Here is an 11,541-nt window from a genome sequence, read left to right on the forward strand (position 1 = left end):
TTCTGATTTAGAAAGATAGATAGATAGATAGATCGATAGATAGATCGACAAAAAACAGATATTAGATAGATCGATAGATACGTAAGGCTGTATATGTCAACTTTCACAGAAATCATTGATATCTGCGTTATTCTGCAAGAAATACATGTACATGGATGTAGTGATAATATGGGTTAGGTATAAGACCAGTCGTGTTGAGATTGTAGTGAATGTGACCATTGACTTCAACCTTAATTGTGTAGTGAAGATAAAGTTGTAGTGAAGATAAATCTTGAAGTGACTCATAAGGTTGTTGTGAGTACAAGGATGCATCGTAAATGAGTACTTCCTACCTGAAAGTCAACAATTACAAAATTGATCAAGTATAACAACATCCTCGGACAACCAACTACAAACACCAACCATAGAGTGAACCTGACTGTCATCTAACGACGACCTCTCAAAGGTAATGATCTTACCAGAATCTTCGAGAACCTTCTAGAAAACCTTGAACCCTGCAGGCAGGGAGGGAGGAATGGCCTCTGGTTGATTATATGTAAAACATTTAGATGAAATCACATCTTTTCTTATCAGGTCCCATGGTGTAAGGGTTAGCACTCTGGACTTTGGATCCAGCAATCCGAGTTCGAATCTCGGTGGGACCTCATCTTTTCAGTTTTCTTCGATACTGATGATGGCCGCATTATTCTGTACGTTATATATACATTCATATATATACATAAATATGTATATATAAACATATATATGGAATAATATGGTTTTATCAATAGCCAGAGACCATTCCTCCCTCCTTGCCTGCAGAGTTCATAGTTTTCTGGAAGGTTCTAGAAGATTCTGGTGAGATAATTGCCATTGAGAGGACATTGTTATACTTCATATATCAATGATTTTATTATTGTTGACTTTCAGATAAAGATAGATAGATAGATACATAGTTAGATTGATAGATTGATATATGATTGATAGATTGATAGAGCGATATTCAGATAGATATATAGATAGATAGATAGTTAGATTGATAGATTGATAGAGCGATATTTAGATAGGTATATAGATAGATAAGTTTCATCAATACTGTATCTTACGCCATCTCCTGTTGCTGGACATATGTTCAACCAGCATTGGGAAAACCTCCAGTAGACCTTAATGTAAAGCAAGATAATAACAAAACCTGCAATAAAAGAATACGATCAACTCCCCAGTGCAGAAATATTGTGACCAGAAAGTCTTCTAGCAAGATGTCAGACGCTTCCACGGGAATCACAAACATAACATCAAATATCTGAAAGTCAACAATAACAAAACTAATGATTATAATGAAACTATAACAACAAAAATGATAAACATATGGAAAATAGTGCTCTAGATTATGCTTCTAGAAAACAAACTTTAACGAAAACTGTGAAAAGAAATACCCATCTGGCTGATACGACACAGTAAAAGAACCATCCCACAACCAACTCTAAACTGAACCTGACTGTCCCCTAACAACGTCCTCTCAATGGTATTTATCTTACCAGAATCTCGTAGAACTTTCCAGAAAATCAAGAACTCTGCAGGCAAGGAGGGAGGAATGGCCTCTGGCTGCTGATGATAACCACATTATTCTATATATATACTTTTACCTACAACCGAAGGTTGACCGGCCAGCCCAAGTGGCTACAGAGGTTGTATCCATGAAAGAAACGGACCCACCAGCAGACGAATTCAGTTGGCAGGTTGTATCGAAGAAGAGGAAAAAGAAGGTTGCCCAACCAGCCCAACCAGAAGGGTGTAGCAAAGAAACAAAAGAAGGCTGCCCAACCAACCTGGGTGGTAGTAAGGATGGCTGCTCCACAACCCCAGGTCGTTAGGCAGACTGTAGCCATGGAAGAAAGGAAGGCTGCTCGTCCACCAGCCCAGGTACCGAGTGAGCGTGTAGCTATGGTGGCTGACCCACCAGCCCGGGTAGATAGCTACACCCAGATGGCTATGTCGGGTGCAGCAAAGAAGCAAACCCCACAACTACTCCACGAGGTTTGCAAGCCTGCATCCAAAAAGATGAAGACGAAGGTTGCCACACTACCCAATGCACCACCACATGTCTAGAAAGTGAAAAGGTGGACAGAATGGCTGGAGGTCCCACTCCAACAACAAAATCACCTTAGGAGCCAAGTTCCATCCATTATTGAAAAAAAAGAAAAAAATATATATATATATATATATATATATATATATATATATATATATATATATATATATATATATATATATATATATATATATACAAACTACATTGCAACTTACATATAAATAGAATCATCAAGCTTCACTATATTAGCTTTACTATATTTAAATATAAACAAGGTCTAACCGAGGTTACTTGGTTGAGCAAGACGTGAGAATATCATCAACTGGCCCTCCAGCCCTGGGTTCAAATTGTCGTTCTGACGTATTTCGAGTTCAGTGCTGATACAGGATCATTGATTATAGGACTATCTTGTTAGTCTGTGTAACTCCGCCTTACCCAATCCACGTCTTCAATGGCTTTCTGTTACTACAAACGGGATTACAAAGGAAAGGCTTCCTTTGTTAGTTTCATGAATACCTTCGTTCAAATGAAGGGAAAGACTATTACTATGAAGCGGTACCTTATCAGCAGGAAAGAGCTGCAGCAACGGTATGAAAGTTACTGCAAGATACATAACGAGCCCGTGGCTTCCAACGTAAACATCGGCCGCCATTTGGGTTCCCTCGGCATCATGTGTGACACCAAGATTGGACCCGTTGGGAAACAGGAACGATACTATTCTGGTATCATGTGGCTCGATGGCGCAGGATCACCAACTGAAATGCAAAGAAAATGGAGAAAGCCGCCCAAACGTATCATGAAGGCCGTGCAAGAGAAGATCGAGAGGAATCGGTTGAGAGACGATATCGCTCACAGTATATTGAAATTTATGCCCAAGACTTCCCCTGATCTCCAGACACAGCCAGTCACAGAGACCACCAGCCCCGCTTCCCAGACACAGCAAGTCACAGAGACCACCAGCCCCGCTTCCCAGACGCAGCAAGTCACAGAGACCACCAGCCCCGGTCCCCAGACACAACCAGTCACAGAGACCACCAGCTCCGCTCTCCAGACACAGCCAGACACACAGCCCACCAGCTCCTTCCCCCACACAGAGCCACAAGATCCTGATATTGAGGAAGCAAATGAATTTCTCGATGATTTTTTGCTTTCATTGGAGAAGAACTGATGAGTTCATTATAGACAAGACAAAATGTTAAAAAAAGGAATCTATATAAGTTCACTTATGGAGTGAGATCTTTGACGGAGCTCTGCTGCCTATAGCACAGCCTACCAAAGGGTGATCTTTGCTGTCGTGCAGTAACCTCATGAGGGCGGAGTCCGGCTACACTTTCTTTACCGAGGAAAAGATCTCTGCACTAATATTGAGTTTCTCCGTTGGCGTCAGGGTAAACACCCATCCCCCCCGAAGCTTGGTTACCTTTCCGTGGTGGGGGGGACTTCATGGATTGGGCAGTAGCAACCATCGTTGGTTGCTTCGGTTCAATCCATGAACGAAAAACCAAGCATCTTGAACGTAATTGTCGTATGAATTCACTTGGTGTCAAAACTGACGCGAAAGCGGTTGTCTCAACTTTGTCAGAAATGTTTGTGCGTCTCGGCCTGATGGCGGGAGTCGGTTTGGCGCTGTGGTCATGAGGGAATACGAGGAAGATTGGCAACCGTCCCAGAAGTAGCTACAGTGAGGCCCAGCAGCTGTCCCTATTACTCGGGAAGGCACTCATGTAAGGTGTGCAGTGAGGCGCACCAGTAACAAGGGAAACGGACAACCAAAACAGCAATCTTGATCATCAGGAGGCTATCCAATGCTCAGAGTAGATAAGGACGATTATTGTATGGCTTCCCTCAGAGGATGAAAATCTTAGCCGTGAAAATCAACAAGTAAAATAACTAGTAGTTAGTGGTAGTGAAGTGGAATACCGCATTTCTTTTGTCTTAATAGTAAAACGAAACTTTTCGTTTTCTCCATCAATCTAGAGGTGTTGTAGACCACCATCCTTAAGGTTGTAAGGTAATGGTAACTACAAGGTTATAACCGCAGCAAATTTGTGATGGAAAGTGTAGGAAATGTAGTAATGTTTGTAATATAAATTATATATATTTGTATAATAAATGTATAGTAAAATTTTGTCTTCTCTGTTCCCGTTCATTGATTCAAATATAGGTAAGTTTTCTCTCTAACGAGGTGGGATAAGCTACGTGCACTCGGCTTGTAAATGTGGTGACTTTCCCTTCATTACCACAATTGTGTGCTGAACTGAAGATGTAGAATTCCGTAGACGAAGCTAATATAGGAAATCAATCTACATCAAAAATTCAACGTATGCATCTTTAGATGGACATAAAACAAACGGACAGAGGAGCACACTGGAGCAAATGAATTTTAGTATCACCACTTAAAGTAGGCCTTTCAATTAGTTGTGGCTTTAAAGCAAACTTTTTCTAGCTAAGGTTTAGTTAGCAGCTAAACTAATCCCCACGCCCTTACCTTAAGAAATATTTTCAGAAGGTACTGTCTGAACATATTTCTAAGGTAAGGTCATTTAGGTTTGGTTTAGATGCTACTCTAACCTAGGCTAGAAAAAGTTTCCTTTGCTTCAGAGCCCCAACTACTTAGACGGGCTACTGTTGATATTAAACAGTAACAGAAAGGTGATAAAACTAAGATGAAATGAATAAAAATATAGAACGGGTCAATTGAAATTTGAAGTATTTGCTAAATACAATTTTTGACAGATCCAAATGCATCCTAAAGTCAGTCACTTAAATCACAGTGCTGAATATTGTTTTAATTATTCGAACTAGTTACAGGAAGTAAAAATATTAAGCTTAAAGGGATGCCATTACAATAACTTTATATACCTGTATAGGATCTCTTAAACTTCTTTTCCCTAAAGCGGAATGGATTTACACATACTGGTTCCTTTCCTCAAATATACTACCTATCTCTTCTTTTTTTTCATCTTGGTTACATCAACACACATTTATACACCCCAATTATAGCTATATATATATATATATATATATATATATATATATATATATATATATATATATATATATATATATATATATACCTATATATATATATATATATATATATATATATATATATATATACCTTCACATGTACATAATTCATACTTGCTGCCGATATTGTCTTGGATATTAGTACAGACTATATATCATCTTTCATATCGGTACATACGAAACATTGTCTTTGTACTAATATAGTTTTACTGAACATATTTTTGTTTTTCTTTCTTCGTCTCAACTGCCGATGTTCGAGCAACCATTACTTCTGAAATGGTGTTGATCAAGAAGGGCGAATATTCTGCGTGTAATCTAATTAATTGAATTTATGCCATTGGATTTTTCTCATCTATAGACTTTCTTCTTGAACTCCATGTTACATGATGAAAACAAGGTCTGGTTTATTATTCTCGTGAAGGAACTTGAACAGCAGCAAAATATATAAAGATAATCATCCGATGATCGCAGTTAGAAACTGACAGATGTAATATAGTTAGAAATGTCAACAAAACAGTGAGTTGGTGACATGTTTCTTATGTTTGTAATGCAACTCTGAAGTTAGTTCGTAGATTCTTAAGGGGAATGAATGGTGGACAAATAGTGAAGGAAAGTGCAAAAACGGGGCTAAGTATTTCAGTCCAAACTAGAATTCATTCATTCACTTCGACATTGATCTCAGGACATTTCAATGGCTGAGATTTACATGATACAGAAAATCTTCAAACAAGGACGATAGACAGATAGATAGATGGTTGAATGAATAAGTAAACTGATAGATGTAGGTGCAATCAGAGTCGCCTATGATTTCCTTCACAGCGAATGAGATGATAATTGGGCGAGGCTATAACCATCGTCTATGATTATTGTAAATGACTAATAATGATTAATCTTTATTGCTTTTGTGCGACTGCTGTTAGCCTTTGAAGGTTAATGTTCCCTCAAAGTTGCCCGGACCCTACCACTAGGAGGTCAGCAGTTCGACTTAGGGTCCATTTGTGCCATGTTTATGGCACCCAACAGAATGGATGTATTCTTTTTATTTTTATTTTTTTTTCACCCCAGTAGATGGGACTGATAAATGGTAGGAACTTTTCCTAAGGATTTAATCCTTTATGATAACCGCTTCATCCGTACAATAGTTTGCCAATAATTTGCAACTGAATGAGAACTTTTACCATAGGAAGTGTCTTCTGAGGACCGGGTATAACAGGGTCGACTGCTGGAGGAGGAGCAGCTTCTCCAATCTCAGCGATGAGAACTTAAGGTTCAAGGAATTTCAGGGATGAATGTTGGTGGTGTGGACTTTAATCTTCAACACGGCCGCTTCAGCTTTAGGGTCGGCTGCTGCTGCAGGTGCTGCAGATCCTCCAGTCGCAGCGACGGACACATCAGGGTCTTCATCGACGACCAGTACGAGTACGTCGGGATCCACCAGGCCTGATTCATCCCCATAGAAGTAGGGGATCAAGGTCACCAATTCAGTGGTAGGCATCACTTTGCCCCGTTGTTTGGTGGGAGCCAAAGAAACATTGATGGGGATGGCGGCTGCTCCTGTGTCAACTACACCAGTTTCCTCGCTGGGTCCGCCTTCGCACAGGTCATCATCATCTTGATGCCGAGTCTGGATCTTCACCACTACTCTCTCGTGCACGGGTTCGATATCCAGACGTGATCTCTTCCTGGAAGGCCTTTGGCTTTCTGGAAGGCACCGCTTTCCTCCCTGGGCCAGGCCCTCACTGCTGGACAACCAGGCAATTCTGGTGTAGGCGTACTCCTGGTGGCGGCCGTTGCGTCCTCCAAGTCTGCGATCTGCCTTGATGCCCCACCGTCCCAGTGTTCTCCCGACGTTCAGGACGGCAGCTTTCTCGTACCCGAACCCTTCGCAGAATTCACAGTATCGCAAATATAGCTCAGTTCGGCTTATACAATCTTTAACAGCCCCGGTTTGCTGGATGTGAGCCTCGAAAAATTCAAGGAAGGATTCCTTGCCAGGGTACCGATGGGCAGCGCGGACGTGAGTCATTTCTGCGATCTGGTGAGATGAGTGATTTACTTGACGAAGTAAACTTTCATAGACCAGCACTTGCAAAAATATAGTGAAGCCACACAAAAATATAGTAGACTAGCGTTTCCTCATTGATTTAATATCCTAGATGATAGATTAACAGAGTGAAGTTGAAGCACTAGTGTAGAGAAGATGAAACATCAATATAGTGAAGATGGCAGGTTACGGTAGAGAGTGTACACTGGGCAGAATTACCTCTTGTGGAGAGTGTAATGTAGCTTGTAGTGGAAAGATAATGACATCAATGATGGTGTGCGTGTATATGTGTGTGTGTGTGTGTGTGTGTGGTGTGTGTGTGTGTGTGTGTGTGTGTGTGTGTGTGTGTGTGTGTGTGTGTGTGTGTGTAGTGGTACAAAGACTATATAAGAAAGACAGGAAAGCAGGAGTAATCTCGCGTGAGCAATGACTGCTTTAATTGTGCACGTTGTCAACAGCTGGTGGTACTAATTACCCTTGCGCTGTCTGGCTGTCTGTTTGTTAACGAAAACTTTACAGTGAGTTTTCAGTTTAAAAAAAGAAGAAAATAATCTAAAACTTGTTTTTTTATGTTTTTCCCAAGGATGAAGTATTGTACGGACGACTTGAGACAACTATGAGCAATAACATATATAGGTAACATTAAACACAATGTTAGGGACCAAATCAACTAGACGGTTTCATCAACATTCATGCCATATCAACCAGGACATATTTCATTCTTTAACATTAAAGCAACATATTTACATACATATCCTGTAATTGGTCCACGTAAGCCTAATTATCCTGATGAAGTGATTATGCAGATAAGAGATGATGGGAAATACTCTAACAATAATGAGCTTGAAAACAAAGTTAACTAGCATAAGTGACTCGTCAATAAGTAAACTCAAGAATATTTTTTTCTTTAATTACAAAACTGTAGGTATTGGGGAAATATGGTATGTACTTCTTGATATCTAAAAAATTCGCCTTTGTCTTTGTTGAGTTTGTAGAAAAATGTGGTTGTTTGTTATCTACTTGTCTTAGATTTATCCCATCCTACGTTTATATTTATGAATGTCTTACCAATTCCATCACAGCAATACCCCTTACTTCTCTTTGTCCTGTGGAAATGTGTGTAAAATGTGATGTGTGGGAGTAGTTTTCCTCCTCTTACATATCACACATAGATAACATCTTTTTCTGCTCATAATCATATATCTGATTAATCTCATGTGAGTTCTACGTACCGAATCACAGACACCATTATCTCTCACCGTCATGTTCACTACAGAGAGAGACACCATTATCTCTCACCATCATGTTCACTACAGAGGGAGACACCATTATCTCTCACCGTCATGTTCACCACAGAGGGAGACACCATTATCTCTCACCGTCATGTTCACTACAGAGGGAGACACCATTTTCTCTCACCATCATGTTCACTACAGAGGGAGACACCATTTTCTCTCACCATCATGTTCACAACAGAGGGAGACACCATTATCTCTCATCATCATGTTCACTACAGAGGGAGACACCATTTTCTCTCACCATCATGTTCACTACAGAGAGAGACACCATTATCTCTCACCATCATGTTCACTACAGAGAGAGACACCATTATCTCTCACCGTCATGTTCACCACAGAGGGAGACACCATTATCTCTCACCGTCATGTTCACTACAGAGGGAGACACCATTTTCTCTCACCATCATGTTCACTACAGAGGGAGACACCATTATCTCTCATCATCATGTTCAGTACAGAGGGAGACACCATTATCTCTCAATATCATGTTCACTACAGAGGGAGACACCATTATCTCACCACCATCATTAAGTTCTGGCCTGCAAGTAACAGATCTGCTACTCAGGACCACCTGGCCATTGTTTGTTTGTGCCAACATTTCCATCTATCGATCGCCAATATACCCAGTCTGTCCCATCTATCGATCTTCACTATACCTTGTCTGTTCCCATCTATCGATCTTTACTATACCCTGTCTGTCCCATCTATCGATCTTTACTATACCCTGTATGTCCTATCTATCGATCTTCACTATACCCAGCCTGTCCCATCAATGGATCTTCACTATACCCTGTCTGTCCCGTCTCTCGATCTTCACTATACCTTGTCTGTCCCATCAATCAATTCATTATAATGTGTGTCCCATCTACACATCTTCACTAAACCCTCTGTCCCATCTATGGATCTTCACTATACCCAGCCTGTCCCATCTATGGACCTTCACTATACCCTGTCTGTCCCATCAATCAATTCATTATAATGTGTGTCCCATCTACACATCTTCACTATACCCTCTGTCCCATCTATGGATCTTCACTATACCATGTCTGTCCCATCAATCAATTCATTATAATATGTGTCCCATCTGCATATCTTCACTATACCATCTGTCCCATCTATGGATCTTCACTATACCCAGCCTGTCCCATCTATCAATCTTCATTATACCCTGTCCGTCCCATCAATCAATTCATTATAATGTGTCCCATCTACACATCTTCACTATACCCTGTCTGTCCCATCTACGAATCTTCACTGCACCCTGTCAGTCCCATGTATGCATCTTCACTAAACCCTGTCTCTCCCATCTATGGATATTCACTATACCCTGTCTGTCCCATCTATCAATCTTCACTGTACTCAGTCTGTCCCATCTATGGATATTCACTATATCCAGTCTGTCCCATCCACCTGTACCCCTGGTCACCATGTAACAACCATTAACCCACTTACAATATTTTAGATGGTCTCTACATTTAAAATCGCCGAAGTCGACTATGCTTTTGTTTCTATGTGGGATATTATAGCATGGGGGTACCTTACTATATTTTCCATATCAATATAGGCTCACTATATTTGTGGACGTACAAGGATAACCGAGGTTACTTCGTAAAGTGCACAACGTAATCATAGTATCTTCAACATGGAAGTTTTTGCAAAAAGCTCAGTTGTGGAGGTGGTCGAGCAGCAGCAGGTGCTCTGGGTCGCCCTCCTTGACCAGGCCTACCTGCCTTTCCACGATGAGGATGATTTGCTGGACCGTCCACCACACGAGACCCGACTCCCACATATAGATGAGTTGGGCTGCGATGATGACGACCTACATGTCATCGTGCCCACCAACGAGCAGTTGCAAGGGGTTCTCAAAACCGTCCTGCAGCGGTATACCATCAGGGTCGTCAACGTTCCATACAAAATCTCAAGGTCGAACGTCTGGGAATTCTTCAAGCAGTTCGGCGACATCGTTCGCTTCGACATGCAGTCCTACACGACCTACGAGAACCACCGCGGGATTGCCGTCATCCAGTACTCCTGCTATGCCTCCTACAAGAAGGCACTTCTTGCCGACGTGACACCACTCTCCGTCAACGGACGCTGTGCAAAAGTAAAACCTCACCGTCCCACTGATGCTGACCAAGTGACCTCGCCCACTCAAGTGGCATTGCAGCCCACACTGCCTACCAGACCCACCATCCATGAGGAAATGCAGCCCACCCCACTTGTCAGGCCCACCTTCAGGGAGACATGTCAGGTCTCAAGACCTGTCAGGCCCACCATTCAAGACCGACTTGGTCCCCCAACACACGTCAAGCCCACCATTCAAGACCGACTTGGTCCCCCAACACATGTCAGGCCCAGCGTTCTAGACCGACTGGGACCAATAACACATGACATGTCCTACGTTACAGACCGACTGCACTCCGCACCACGTACGGGCGTTAAAAGGCGTGTCGAGATGACTCACGCTCCCCGTGCCAAAAGATTCAGTTGGTGAGGAACCTGAGTTCTTTCTTCTTGCTGGTGCTGCAGGAGAACACGGCCCTAGAGTGGACACTGGAGGTGTGTTTGTGTTTGTGTTTGGGTTATCACTGAGGAACCAACACCAAGACAACTTTAGTTTGGCCTCGCCAAGGATTACGTTAATCTGGCGGAAGTCTGGCTTTCTCCCAGTAGTGGATGGCACATAATATCTACATAGGGACGTTGAAAAACAAAGAAAGAAAAAAAATGGGAACATTATCCCGCCCAAAAAAAATACATAAAATCACGGGGATAATTTCCTTCTCTTCAAAGAAAAAATGAAACTCTTCCGACGCTACCGTGCCTTCCATAAAGCAACCCTCAAAGAAATCACTTTCTACACAATGCGCAAGGATTCGGTTAGCCAATCTTCATATGACTGGGGCTATTGTTCCCTCTGATTGATTCATTTTTCAAGATTAAGGAAAGTTATAATAAAAATATTGTATTGAGTTTCTCCGTTGGCGTCAGGGTAAACACCCATCCCCCCCGAAGCTTGGTTACCTTTCCGTGGTGGGGGGGACTTCATGGATTGGGCAGTAGCAACCATCGTTGGTTGCTTCTGTTCAATCCATGAA

General features: G+C 41.7%; 1 non-coding gene across 1 annotated transcript; it reads left to right on the plus strand.

Moving 5' to 3' along the window:
• The first annotated feature begins 572 nt into the window (after positions 1–572).
• On the plus strand, positions 573–644 carry TRNAQ-UUG (transfer RNA glutamine (anticodon UUG)). The gene has a single exon. It is a non-coding gene; the product is annotated as a tRNA-Gln (tRNA).
• Positions 645–11,541: the final 10,897 nt, after the last annotated feature.

This window comes from Panulirus ornatus, chromosome 12 (assembly GCF_036320965.1).
Source record: "Panulirus ornatus isolate Po-2019 chromosome 12, ASM3632096v1, whole genome shotgun sequence".
In the NCBI taxonomy this organism is placed as follows: Eukaryota; Metazoa; Arthropoda; class Malacostraca; order Decapoda; family Palinuridae; genus Panulirus; species Panulirus ornatus.